General features: G+C 37.9%; 1 protein-coding gene across 1 annotated transcript in view; it reads left to right on the top strand.

Annotated features, from left to right (window-relative positions):
- The first annotated feature begins 6,713 nt into the window (after positions 1-6,713).
- Positions 6,714-14,259, top strand: part of FRY (FRY microtubule binding protein) — a 217,630-nt gene continuing 210,084 nt past the window's right edge. The window contains exon 1 of the mRNA XM_074859862.1: positions 6,714-6,890. The gene's annotated coding sequence lies outside the window, so the exon portion shown is untranslated. The remainder of the gene's footprint in view (positions 6,891-14,259) is intronic.

The following is a 14,259-nucleotide window of genomic DNA, read 5'->3' as shown; positions in this document are numbered from 1 at the left end:
TTCCCAACAAAAGTTAATGTGAAGTAGCAGGAGGGTTGGGGTTTTTTTGTTTGTGGTTTGTTATTTTCAATCTTCTACTTCAGATGTTAAGGTCTTTTAAAAATACCATCTGATTCTGTCCTTTTCACTTTTGAAATCCTTGACAAATACAAGTTATTCAAGACTGATGGGCTGTTTTGAGGTGAAATTTATGTAGAACGGTGGTGTTTTGAACAGCTCTCTTCATAAAATAGCCAGAGACACAGGAGGTTAAAACTAGAATGGGATGGCATTTATTGATAATAATTTTAAAAATTTTCATCAATGTGGAGCTCTCCAGAGAGCCAGCATGGAGCTATGAGTGACCATGGTGGGAGGCAATAATCCATGTACTGCCACCCTGCTGGCAAGCAGGGTTGATCCTGGCCTTCACTTACCACTTTTTAATAGTTAGGGTGTTAATTTTGTATCACTTTATCTTCTTTTCTACTAGTGAATTAAGTAAATGTTTTTAGGACCACAGAATGTTTCTTAGAGTACTGCTTTTGCTAATAGCAATCAGGTCATGTGGGTATACAGTCAATTGGTAAGGTGAACATTTTGTCACAAATCATGTAAATGTAAAAGAAAAACATGACCTTATGTATGTTTGGTAAGAAATGAGCTGCTAATTTGAGCTCTAGAGACAGTATAATAACACATCAGAGAATAGTGTCTTCCAAGTACTGGTATGTTTATCAATCTGTTTCAGAGCATGAAAGATGCATCTCAGACTCTTCCTTTAGTAAATGCATTTAGTGCATCTCCTTACTGTGTAAAGCAACATAGTTACCAGAAAAGGCTCCTGTATAAGAGACCAGTATGTTGGAATAAGAATTGAAGTATAAATAAAGACTAATACTAGTTGTCTTTGATAGCATGAGGAGAAAGCATGAAGAAGAGGTGTGTGTACAGTGTGAGCAGTGTCACTGTGCAGAAATGCTCACGCTGCCTTTCTGAGCAGTTTGCACCAATTCAGACCTGCAGACCGATCAGGCCTGGCCGGGTGAAACCAAATGAGAATGCAGTTAGTTGGGTAGATGCAGGCAACTGATAGAGCTCTGCTCCTTCCAGCACCCAAACCAAAAGCTTTATGTTGTGCTGCACAGCAGTAGCTGGTCTGAAGCAAGTGCAGATGTTCTGGGTGTGTCATTGCACTCCATAGACTGGATGAGTGCATCCCTGCTGCTTGGGAGGTAGTTTCTCCCCTCTGCATTAAATGCTCTAAAAAATGAAAAATAAAAGTTCTATATGAATATAAATGGATAACTTCCCCAGGTAAACTTATTCTCACTGTGGTACTTAGTTTCTGGGCAAACCCATAGGAAGGGAAAGACTTTCAAATTGGGGAGGGTGGGGAAATCATCAAATGGAATCATTTATTTGAAGAATTAAGTAATACATGGCCAAATAATTGTGGGTTCTTTTACTCATTCACTAATGTTTGAAGTACTGGTTTCCTTGATTCTCTCACAGAATATTTATAAATCTCCAAAATAATGTATTTTATCCTGTGATTTTGCCAACTTTTAACTGACACAAACTTAGTGAATGAAATTAATAAAAACTCAGTCAACAGTAATTTTGTTTGCCTTTTTTTTTCAATTTAACATCTCAGCATAAAGATATTAATACTGAACCTTTCTCTGTAAGTATTCAGAATATCCATCTATTTTACCAGTAATGTGTTTTAGCAAGAATTTTTTGAGTGAAGATTGTTTCAGTATTCAATGGAAGGGGGAGATTAGTGCCAGAGTAGCAAAGTATTTACACGATCCTCTGCAGGGATTAACGTGTTCTCTGCATGAATTATTTCTCTTAATAATCATTATCATGTTATGATCTCAGAATTAATTACAACTTGGGGAAATATTTTAGCTGCCTTTGATTCATTCTTCTATGTTGTTTGTAACCTTCTTTTCTTAGTAAACTACATTTCTTATGAAGAAAAGCAGTATTTCTTGCACTCCCCATTCCTGCATCTCTTTTTCTTTTTTCCCTCACTTTTAGTTGCAAAATGTGACTGGTGCAGTTGCTGTTTTGAACCCCACCCTTAGGGTTGCTAGGCAGAGGAACTTCATTGCGTAAGTAACCTGTTACTGAACAGGCTACTGCAGCCCTAACCAGCCATCTAATGAACAGCCAAGTCTTAAAGGAAATAACTTCTACCATTTACTGTTTGGAACCAGACCTTTTAAACATGGAAAAAACAAAGCGGTAAATTTCTTTTAAAATAACAAAACAGCTAATGTGAGAGAAATCTTTGCCAGCACAAACTAGTATAAAGTAAGAATAGATGCCTGAAAATAACTTCCAGAATAGGAACTCCTGAGAATGGATGATAACATCTTGCATTGCAAATGCTCGATTGCTTTTTTTCAGTTTTGTGGTTTAGGGATGTGGATTCAGTTTGGGTCCACCTCTGGCTTCTGGACTGGTTAGTGAGTGACCTCAAATGAACTGCACAGATTTTGTGAGAGAGTTTCTGGTTTGTTCTGTGCAATAAATATTTGACTCCAATAATTCAGATCTTGACATTCCAAATCAAAGTGATTTCTCCATCCCTGTTAAGTGGTAAAATATAAATTACCCAAAGTAGAAGCATGTGTGTAAATATTTGAAATAGGGTAGTAATGCTTTCTGACAAATAGTGCTACAGATTTGGTTGGCAAAAGTTTGTGTGCATTTTAGCATGTTCTGGATATTATTATCTGACCATCAGTTTTTATTAGCACTGTCTTAAAGTTGATAAACACAGAATATTAGGAGAGAATAATGTGAAGCTGTATGCGGGAAAGAAGAGAAGCAGAGAGCAGACCTTGGAAGGGTGGTGAGATAGTGGGTATGAATTTCAGGTGAGCAGACAGGTTGCTGTGAAAACAAAATTAAGCAGGTACAAAACTGTGAAGAGCTTAAAAGTGCAAAGTTAAGAGACAGCAGTAGCTGGTGACATTTCTGAGACTAAATTTTTCCTAAATTAAACTTGAGGTCAGCTAATAAAAGCTCTTTTCTTGGTTGTTTGGATTCTGGTCACTCTTGCCTTTAGGGTTTATCTGTAGGTAAGTAAAGTAGGCAGTTACTTGACCATTTGGCTGGTGGAAGCAGCCGGACAGCTCAGTAAGACCTCCTTTGGTCCTGGCTTTTCTTTGCCTGTGGCTTTTTTTGAGTGGTGGTTCAAGGACTGCAAGATGGCCAGGCAGCAGGTCTTTGCCTCCTGCTGCACAGCTGGGCATAGGCTGATTTCTGCTGTTCTCACCCTCCGGGGGCCTGGAAAGGACAAGGCAGTCCCAATAACACCCTGGGTGTCTTTTCTCAGAAGAAGCCTGTACCACCCTTACCTCCCCCAGCGCCATGAGAGCACGCTTGCTTCTCCATCTCAGCCCTACCGCTTCCCTCTCCTTCTTCCTCTCTGCTCCCCACTGCAACTTTGCATCTGCTGTTGCAAAGCTGTGAGCTGGCTTTGTGAAGCAGTCGTTGGGCTTACTGGGCTAAAGGCCTTTGCTTCTGGAAATTTCACCATCTGGCTGTACACCAGAACGCAGTGTGTGGAGTTTATATTTAGATCACCTTGTATCTGGCATCTGGACTTTATTTATCTGCGTGCTTGATGAGACATGGTTTGAGCACTTTCTTTTGTGGATGATATTCTACGTAATGTATGTATTTTCAGTTCTCAGTTGCCACAGTGAAAGATGTTCCATAAAAATAGTTGTTCTTTCTGTAGAGCTGTCATTTCTATTAGTGGGAGCTGCATGTGAGATGCCGTTTATTATTGGTGACTATTAGAAATAGCAGGCACAGAGAGAACTGATAAAGAACACTTTGCCCTTGTAATTAGATCAATTCTGACCATCTGCAAAGATGGGCTAATGCACGACAGGTCCAGCAGTACTGAGTATTCTGATATTAAGCTATGCTATATATCTCAAGTTTCTATCAGTAGGGCTGGGTTGTGGGGTGGCTTTTTTTCTTTTTGCTTTTCATGTGTGTTTTTGTATAAAGGAATCGTTGTCATAGTGTCATTTGTTTTGTTCTTAAGCTAAATGAGTACACAAAGTAACATGCTGCAGGAAGGCCAACAGAGGGTGCTGGAGTGATGCAGCTCCTACCTTCACTAGGTTTTTTTTTGTTTTCTGGAGAACAATGTGTATTTTGACCAACCTCCTTATTTTTGGGATGTCTTACTGTACAGCTGTGGAGTTACTGCATTGTTTGTAGATTTAATGCCATAATTTTCATACTTTTAAATATTGTTTTGTGTTATGAAGATTATTTCAAAAATGCATGTTAAGCAATAATTCTTATAATAGCAATGTGAACCTACTTAGGGCATTTATTAATTTTCTTTACCTCTAAAAAGAGATACAAATGAAAATCTTGCTTTTTCAGAAACAAAAGTTGGGCATAGTGGAAGTGGCAGTGATCCCTGTGACTTACACATGTTGTATTGAACGTATTTTGAGACTGATGTAACAAAGCATTGATCTGTGAAAGTCGTAGTTTGGTGTAAATAACATCTGTGTAGAAAAAACATACTTACCAAGAAATGTCTCAAGGAGGATGAATAAAAAGTTAGACAGCATTTGACAAATCGTTGTGAAACACTTGACTGTTAAACTAATTATATCCATACTTTATTTGAAGTTCCTCCTTTTTATCATTGTTCAGGGTCTGGTTTCTGCTCTGGTTGTAGAGAAGACTGTGGGTTTTATATACTGGACTGAAAAGGTGGTGTGTCTGCACATGGTTGTAACATTTGGCTGGAGACTGCTTGATTCAGCTTGCCCAATTCTTTGAAGTAGTGTGTGTCCATGAAAGTCAGTATTTACAGTGTTGCCTGACAGTCTGTTATGGAAGCACTCCCTTCCTCTCCTCCTGACCCTCCTTCTCCCCCCAAAGTGGAGGGTAATGACTTCAGGCTACCAGAGATTGGAAAATGCAATTTATCACAAAGATATGCAAAACCAGGCAATTGCGTTTAAGTCTTTCATTACTGCACAGATGTGATGTATGACAGACTAAATCCACTCTGTTGTACTGTTGATAACCTGAAGTATTCTGTGTTATTGGGATTTTCTTTGATGAGTTTAAAACATGATAACCCATTTTTGTCCAGAAATTTTGTCTGTCTCTGACAGCACCTTGCAGACATGAAGGGACATCTCAGCAGGGAGATAAGGAACTAGAGTCATTTCAGGAACCTGTCAGATCAACTATCTATTACTTCTCATTTTCCAAAACCAAACAGCACCTAAACAATGAGGCCTTATCTTTAAAATGCATCTGGAGTATAGCATACAAAAAGATTCCCAAATTTGCAGAAAGTTTGAAGGGGCAGATCTGAGCCACGACTGCCCTGTCTATCTCAGTGACTTTTGACTCAGATGCCACAGTTTGATAGTTCTCTTAACGTTCAGGAAACCTGAACTCTTGCATAAACATGCAAGAAGAGAATTATCCAGACTTACAGTAGTGCTGCTTAAAGTGTGGGCAGAACTACTGATGTGTTGTTATGGAAAACAGCTGCAAAGGGCTATGTAGAAGGAAAAAGGCACTGGAGAGAGAGAAATAAAAATGTGTAAGCCCTTTAATAATATGTGGTGAGGGTGGTTCCTGTTAAGGGAAGGGTGGGGAGAGGAGACAGGGATGTAAAACACCGCCTTATGAGACAGCAGAAAACTGAGTATCATTTGCTAATATTGACTCCCTCTGAAGTGTGGTACCCATATCTGCCGCTAGTGATTTTGAACACAGACATAGTGCAGGTGGCAGTCTCAGCTTCAGAGCCTTTGTGCATGACAGGATCTGCTCAAAAACTCTCAGTTTCTTTTCCGTCACCACCTTTTGAAACAGCATTAAAACCTAGGACACACTGACAGTAGCATGGCATCATATGATGAGCGTGTTGTTCCGGGGAGGAGCACTAGAGACAACTTCATGCTCCTTTGGGACCATGACCAGGGAATCCAGGACATAAACCTGATATACAATAAGAACAGTCCAAAAGCCATCTCTGTGTTGGGATTTTTAGGGGCTGAGAAGATTTTAGCCAGTCTAAGTGAGGAAATGCTGCAGTGCTAGTTTTGTGCATCTTCCACATAGCGTAAGAGGAAATGTACATAGCCTGGCTCAAAGAAAGGTTATGCGTGAATAACTTCTGTTTCTGAGCCTGCAGCTGTTATTAGACTGAATTAAAACATTGGCTGCCAGATGCCTCTAGTTGCACCAAATAAGAATATAAAGTTTCCTGTTCTAATAGGGACCTTGCAGTTATACCAAAATAGTAAAAGTAGATTCGTGCTCTCAGCATTTTTGTTTTCCAGAGGCACCACTGTTTACTTCTGCTTAAGGAATTACAGCATAACTCAGTTTCTGCTGTTGCTTATGGTTTCTGACCAGAAATCTACAAAAAAAAAAAAAAAAAAGTCTAGTTCATATTGTCAGCATAAAGGCAAGTTGTAATTTAAAATTTTCCCACTTGTTTTATATCTCTATCCAATAGCATTAATTCCTGGTAAGAAAGTATGCAACAATTCTTTTAACAGTATAATTATGAAGTGTTTGGTAGGTAAATACAATTTTTAAGGTCATATTTTAAGACTTAGATTTTGTTTAATCTTTTGCTTAATCTGGGAGCAGTAATATATCATGTTGTCCAGGTGATTGAAGGTTAAGATGACTGTTATTTTCCCTAGGTAGTTGTGATGGCTCACAATGCCAAACAGTGATCTCCAGGAAGCAAGCAAGATAGCATCCAGACTGCTTGCAGTTAACCCATCTCTGCCTGAGCTAGAAAACTATTTATGAAAATTACATTGTAAAATTAAAACATTAGAAGAGATCACTACTGGAAACTGTCACTTCAGGGAAAGGTAAGACTTTGCATTAATTACCTAGAAATTATAGATTTACATGAGATTTCTCTGTTGGAATGATAGTGAATTTTATGTATGAATGCATTTCTTTTTTGAATAAATGTGCAACTACTATCCTTTTTTAATAAATAGTTAAAACTCTTTTGCATAGGTGAAAAATAGAAAACATGCATATTGGGATTTGGAAGCTCATGTATATATAGTTCTTAGTGAAGAGGACTGTGTGCATAAATTAAAATATTTGGCAATGACAGGTTTTGGTTTCTTAGGACCTCACTTTAAATATGAATTACAAAGCTATATTAAGACCATCACATGTGACATGAGATTGTGCATATACTTTAACTACAAGTATTTATGGACTCTTTGTCTTAATGTTAGTGAAAACTGGCAAACCATTGCCAGAAGCTGAAGAAACTTGTGGGTTTTAACTAATACGATACAGTGCAAGGGTTTAGTTAAAGCCTTCCTGGGACTGAAATTCCTTACGGAAAACAGTTGGCTATGTTTGGTTTTGTAAATGCTGATACATGTTTGAAAACAGATGAATAAGCATTTTGCATGTGTACTAAATAACTACTGAAATAGCTGCAATTGCTGCCATGCATTTATATCTCAAGGAACCAGGGGAAAAATAGAGCGCAACACGATAGAAATTCATTAGTGTCCTCCTGAACAAATCAAACCCTTTTTTCCCTACTAAAAAAGGTTGGATGAGTTTTAACCTATCATCATTAAGCTGTAGTTAGTTCTTCTGTCATATAAAAATAAAATTTCTTGGAGTCAATTAATTTTGCTCTGTAGTCGGCTGTAAGTCACAGCACATTATATTGTTAGCAGTATTTCTCCTGGAGTACTGGCTTCCACAGTGGTCCCAATTCTATTCCACTGAAGAGTGAAATATTTTCTTCTGCTTTTAAGGAGCAGTACTATAAAGGCTCTTGACAGGGCCTCAGACATTTCATTCTGAGTAGTTACTTTCATGTTCTTTGATTGCTTAAATACAGATTTATCAGTTTCAGCTTTTCTAGATTTTTGGATGATGGTTTTCAGTACATTGGGACAATTATTATAATACCATTATATTATTATTCAGTGCCTATTTTATTTCGATATAGTCTTTTTTTGTCCAAGAGAGTGCAGATCAAAAAAGGAGAAGGATTTATATATGCAGTAGAGCACAGAGATCTGTAAATGTGACCTACATGACCATTATGAAGATGGTGATTTTCATAGCCTAGAGATAAGCTGTTCCATGCAGCAGTGCTTTGTACATGCATGCTGACAGGAAAAGGGCTCCATATGTCCCAGTCTGTAAGTTCAGTTTGACTTTTGGTAGGGCTCTAAGACACACCTCTGCAGCAGCATGTTCAATTTCAACCTGGTGTACCATTGGAACATGCTGAAATTCCTGTGTCAGTCACTGAAGGGTGTAAGGGAGACGGCTAACCCATATAAAATAATGCAGCCTCAGGAGCCTGGGGCACGGTCACTAGTGCTCTAGGCACAAGATTGAGCACGTATTGTTGCACCACGTGAGCCAGGATGGAATTCGTGATGACTCTGGTCTGGAAAAGTACAACTATATGTAATTACAGGCTCTAAACTGGGAAATGAGAGCTGTTTCCTAGAATACCTTGTGACTGTAATTCTAGGACCTCCTATGTCCTGGTTAAGTAAACTCAAAATGCTAGATTTGACCACTTCTGGGCTAGTTTACCTGTTTTGCTGTGCCTTGAAACAACTGCTTATATTAATGCTTCTTCTTCACAAAGCAATTTAAGAAGATAAAATGTCTCAGCAGTTAAGCTAATGGCTTCTGAGTGAAAACAGTATCTCATGGCAGCAGGCTTCCCACTCCAATGAATACAAATTTGGCATATTAGCAGGTGTCTTGTAAATGTCCTTGAACTCAGAGTTGGAATTACATGAATATACAAACATTATTCATGGGCTTTTATTTTCTAAAAGGGAGATGAGACCAACTGACATGATGTGCTCTTGTGACATCTCTTGACTTTTACAGTTTAGAAAAAATCCCAGGGCATGGAGGGAGTGATTTAGTTCCACTTAACTAGAACAGTGTTGGTTTTTAATTACGCTGGTGGCATATCAGAAAAAAACAGCAGTACTAAAGTCTGATGAATGTGGGACCTGTTATCTTTCCATAGGTTCTCTCAGGTTTTGGAGGATGACCTTGCTGGCATCGGTGAGAGAATGCTAGGGGAGATCCTGTCAGTTGCTAGTCATAAACATAACTGCCTTATTTCCTCATATTTATTTTAATGCTGCACTATAAATTTATGCTCTTTGATTTATTTGATCTGATGATATTTTAATAGTGTATTTGTCCAGCTCTAAATGTAACTCAATCAGTTCTGTGCCTTTGGCTTTTGGAAGTAACAAATGAAAACTGGCTATTTAGACCCACCAAGGCATGTGACAACCTATCTGGCACTAATCTAGGAATGCAATTAAGCATGTTTAATTATGCACTTTGTTTGCTAGGTTAGAACTTTAAAATTTTGCAAGGTGGGGGCCTCACAGGACATAAAAACTCAACCGTTTTATTTTAGTGATTTGACATAATTTTTCAAAGTTTGAGAAACCCCATAATTTCTTCACTCAGTTAACTGTGAAGCCTGTGTTACCTATGAAGGTCCTAATTTTTACTTAAGTTCTGATAGCAGGCATGGGTTTATTGAGTGTCAAAGAAAAGTGCAGATCCCAGCAGCTGTAGGTTCAGGAAGTTGTTCTCCATTTTGATCTCTGTTTTTGGAGACACTCAAGCCTGGCTGTGTGGAAGAGTCCAATTCTATAATAGCCTAAGCTATGTACATGTATATATGGATTATAGTACTTCACAAGCTAATGGATGAGATCTTTAAACAGGTTGAACTGGTACAGGGGAATAAATGAGAGCTGGGTCTCCAAGAATTGAGACACCATGAATAGACTGGTAACTTAAAAAATAACACAAGATTTAAAAAAAAAAAAAAAAAAAAAAAGAGAAAGAAAAGAAAAGGAAGAACTACAAATAGATTTGTTTTGTTATTTTTAGGGATTTTGGCTGGTTGCATAAAAATCACTGAACTTAAAAGGTCATACTGCCAATGCTCAGTACCTTTCAAACATTCATTTTAATCTAGTGCAGAGATCCAAATGAAGACTGACACTTGGAATTTGGGGGAGGCAATATCATTTTTTCCTAATTAAAAATATCAGTGTTCTAGCTTGAAATGTGTTCTGGGAAACGGGTCAGCAACATTCAGCATGTTGTAGCCAACAGTATTGATATTGACTTGAATAAGGTAATAACAATTTAGGGCTGATAAGCATCATTTTATATTGCCTAAGAGTGGTTTTTGTTTTTCTGATCATGTTAAGGTACTGTAATAGTTCATGAAAGGATTTTGTCAATATTAGTCCCAGAAGAGTTCTTCAGAATCTTTATAGCTATAGGATGTGTGAGTGTTTAAATAAATGTGTGAGTATGTGTTTACTTCCTTAAAAACAGGGGGGGGGAAAAAAGAAAAAGTGGGAGACCTGCATCTGGTATTAAAGAAAACATGTTTTGTTTAGGAGTGTGCATAGCATGAAAAATATTACAAAACGGGCAGCAATTCTTATTGAAACAGCAAATACTTTTAGAAAAAAAACCTCACAAGATGAACAACAAAATCACAGAAAGTATGCCGTTATTTCCAAAGTAAATATTTTACCAAATAGGTTTTTGATACAAGGAACAAGATGTACAAGGAACAGGATGTGATATAGCCAGTACAACTTTTTAAACACATGTTAAACTTCCTGGCTTTTCCGTTGCTTATATTTAGATAAAGCTTAAATGGTTCCACTCAATGCTATTTTGCTTTGATTAAAACAGATAGTATTTTCCCCATGTAGGTGGCTGATTTGGGGGCTTTTTTTAAGTATAAGCAATTTTTTCTTGTGTGTGTTCCTTCATATAGTAGAATAAGGAAAGGGTTTCATTCTCCATTCCCCCCTACAGAGAAATGAGCTAAAAAGTCCAAAGATACAGATATACTACTTTTTTCTCTCAGTGCTGATGTGCTATTTTGGGATATGTGCTGACCTACTTTCTATGTTTCCAGAAAGCAGGCTGAAAAACTTTAGCTCAGGTTGCAGAAAAATTTGGCTTTATTTTTCTGTAGAATTTTGTACATCCTTTCACATAGATATGCGCACAGACACACACGTTGGCTAATGTGGGGGTTGATGTACAGTAGCAAATCAAGATTGCCAATTTTGGTACAATTTCAACATTAATAGCAGCAGGAATCTGCTGTTAGATACCTTCCTTTAGAGGATTTGAGAGGAAGATGTTTCCAATCTAGTGGTGCCGTTATTCAGAGTTACATGATAAGAAAGCTTTGAATAAATTTGATACTTAAGTAGAAACATCCAGAATTGCTGTAAGAATCTCGTTATTATATTTTTTTCTGGTTTCTTCAGCATTGTCTTAGAGACTGGAAGAGAAAATGCCTTTGAATCATTTACTTTGACTCCATGCATCTCTTTATTCAGCACTCTGACCATCAAAGAATGTTCATCCCATTACTTTGCCATTCCCAGTTAAAATAATGATACATAGAGCTTGGGAATTGTATGAACAAATTATGAAAGAGCAAATAATGAGAGATGAAGACATGCTTCTGCCCTCTGCTTAGGGCAGAAAAAATTCATCAGCTCTGATAACACTGCTCTCACATGTGAGCTCTTCTGAGCAGAGCAGCTCTGCTGGTGGAAGAAAGTCCTTTTTAGTTTATTGTGCTTCACTCACAATGACTGTAGTGCAGAAGGCCTTGGTGTGGCATTCCTCTCATGTAACCTGTATGAGCATACAAAGGTTGAGCATCTGTAAGTCTCAGTAAAAGTCTGCAGTTAAGCCATCTCAAACCAAGGAATTTCTCAGTTTCATAAAGACACCTGGAAGTTGAAGCTGAACTAGCTCCATCCAAACCTAAATTTTCTCACAAGAAGGAAATACTAACATTGAAACAGATGAGTTGTAGCATCTTCTACCAAGGAGGAATAGCTTTAACCTTGTTAAAAAGTAACTTTAACCTTGCCACTATTCAGTACAGTTAGTGGAGAGGCAGAAGTTATTCCTAGCCCTGATTCAATGGGTCTGTCCATTGGCTGTAAAAGAGGTATGGGAGACTAGGCTCCCAGGCTGAAATTAGGTGTTGTGATTGAATTCCTACAAGTCTCCATTACTTTCCAAAAGCCTATTTTTAGCTAGGAGAAAAAACTCTGCAGCCTTCTGTACACAGTTGGTCTGGATGACCCTCACTTACACTTACCTCTTGTTTTTTATGTTCTTGTGCTGTATTCTTTCCCATGCAAGCAGGTATGTCCTGCTTGTTATACTTGAGAAACGTATCTGGGAATCACATTTCTGCTGAAATGTGATCTGTACTTCATCCATTTCTCCATGTGCTTCCAATCTGTGTAGGAACCAAGGGGATCTCAGGTTATTTAGGTCCCCTTGGGACCCCCTATTAGTTTCTACCCTCCCCCAAAATATTTATTACATTTGCACACTATGCTGAAAGAGCTGTTTCCCTAATACTCTGCTGTTTGGAGTCAAGACTTGGAAGAATAAGTCCCAAATAATTTTCTGCACCTAAGATAGATATATGCCCAGCGGTGTAAAGCGCCATGAGTAGGTCTGATCCTCGCTATTGTACTTTTTCACTTCCATAGCTGGAAGTTGTTCTCAGATGCAGAGTTGCTTCATCAGTTAAATTTATAGCGCTAACATGACAGTAGTGCTTAACTACAAAAAATGTAAGGATAATGATTCCTAACGCAAATTGATTGAATGACTTATCTTACTGATATATGTCTTCCTGAAAATAATTAGTTTCTATAGTATACCACTTTTTCTTGGGATGTTTGCATAATTACAGAAGTGTTCAAGAATGTAGTTTTTATCGTTGCCTGTCCTAGAGACTGGTAACAACTTGACTTCCCACAGATAAGCCAGATCATGGTATTACAGACATTAATTCTTCAGATTCTTCTTGAAACTAATCTGAAACGTCAGGAAATTATCTGAGCTATGTGAGGATACTGCAGTAGGGCTGCACAGTCGTTCAGTATCTTTGAATCTAGATTAATTTCAGGATTATCATCCTGAGTCCTAAAAGCCCTAAATGGCCTACAGTCCGGCTGGAAAACCCAGTCCTCAGTATTTTTGCCACTCATCTTAATTTTGGTGGTTATAAAGCCTGGAGCTGAACTTGCAAGAAGCAGGAGAGTAATGGTGTTCATGTACCTCTCTGGACTGTGGAATGAATTACTGGAAGAGTTCAGAGGGAGTCTTGCTATGTTTTGGGAGTGTTGCTGGGTTTATCTCCCTTGGCAAGCTTTTTTCTCTCTAACTAAGCTCTTAATTGACTTTGGGTAAAATAAATTCCCCAGTTCTGAATCCCTGTATAGAGGTAATGGTAGTAGACAGTAAGGAGTGGAAGGGTGTTTCCTTTTCTTGAGAGTTGATATACGTGTCGATTAATGTTCACAGTCAGTGGACAAACAGGTGTCTAAAAATATGTACTTGCTACAGGGAGCATCTGACCTAAACTAGGTGATTGCACTGTTTCATTTAACGGTAACACTATGTTTTTCTCAGTTATTTTCATACATGTTACTAGTCTGAGTAAGGTTGTGTTGTCTTAGTTTAAAATTTACCAGTTGCACAGCTGACACTCAGAGAAGTAACTCTCCTTTTCTGTTCTGTTGAGTGATCTTTATTTCTTATTTTCATAGTGTACAATAGTGTGTGTGTGTGTATATTTGGTGTTTATCTGGTGAGTCTTGGGCCACTGCAGCTGTGTGCAGGAACACACTTTCAGCAACACAGTCCGTAAACGGAGCGTCTGTTAAACACATGATCTCTTTTGCCATTTTGCCTGTATTACAACTCTTGTAAAGGGGACACAACTACTCTCTTCTGCTAATACTGTTTTGAATGCATCTACCGTCATTCCTGCAAATTGACTATTGTCAAATTAGTCTACATTGTAGTTAACTCAGGCCAGTACATAGTTGCAAAGAATCTCATCCAAATCTTTAAATGTTTTTCTAATTCATTCTTGTTCTGCTTGTATTAATAATAGCTGTGATCATTGAGGGTCCTAATATGAATAATCATATGGAAATTGAATAATCAGTATACATTTGTACAGTTTTATTAGCTACATTAAAAATATGTAAATATATATATCTATAAAAAATGCACAGGCATACTCCCTTAAGTCTAACATTGGTATGCAGGCTATATAAATTGTGTCAGGTTTGTAGCAGTGTAATATAGCATGATGTTTTTCCAGTCCTGTCC

This window comes from Strix uralensis, chromosome 2 (genome assembly GCF_047716275.1).
Source record: "Strix uralensis isolate ZFMK-TIS-50842 chromosome 2, bStrUra1, whole genome shotgun sequence".
Classification (NCBI taxonomy): Eukaryota; Metazoa; Chordata; class Aves; order Strigiformes; family Strigidae; genus Strix; species Strix uralensis.
The sequence above is the reverse complement of the archived record's forward strand: the minus strand, read 5'-3'. Positions and strand labels throughout refer to the sequence as shown.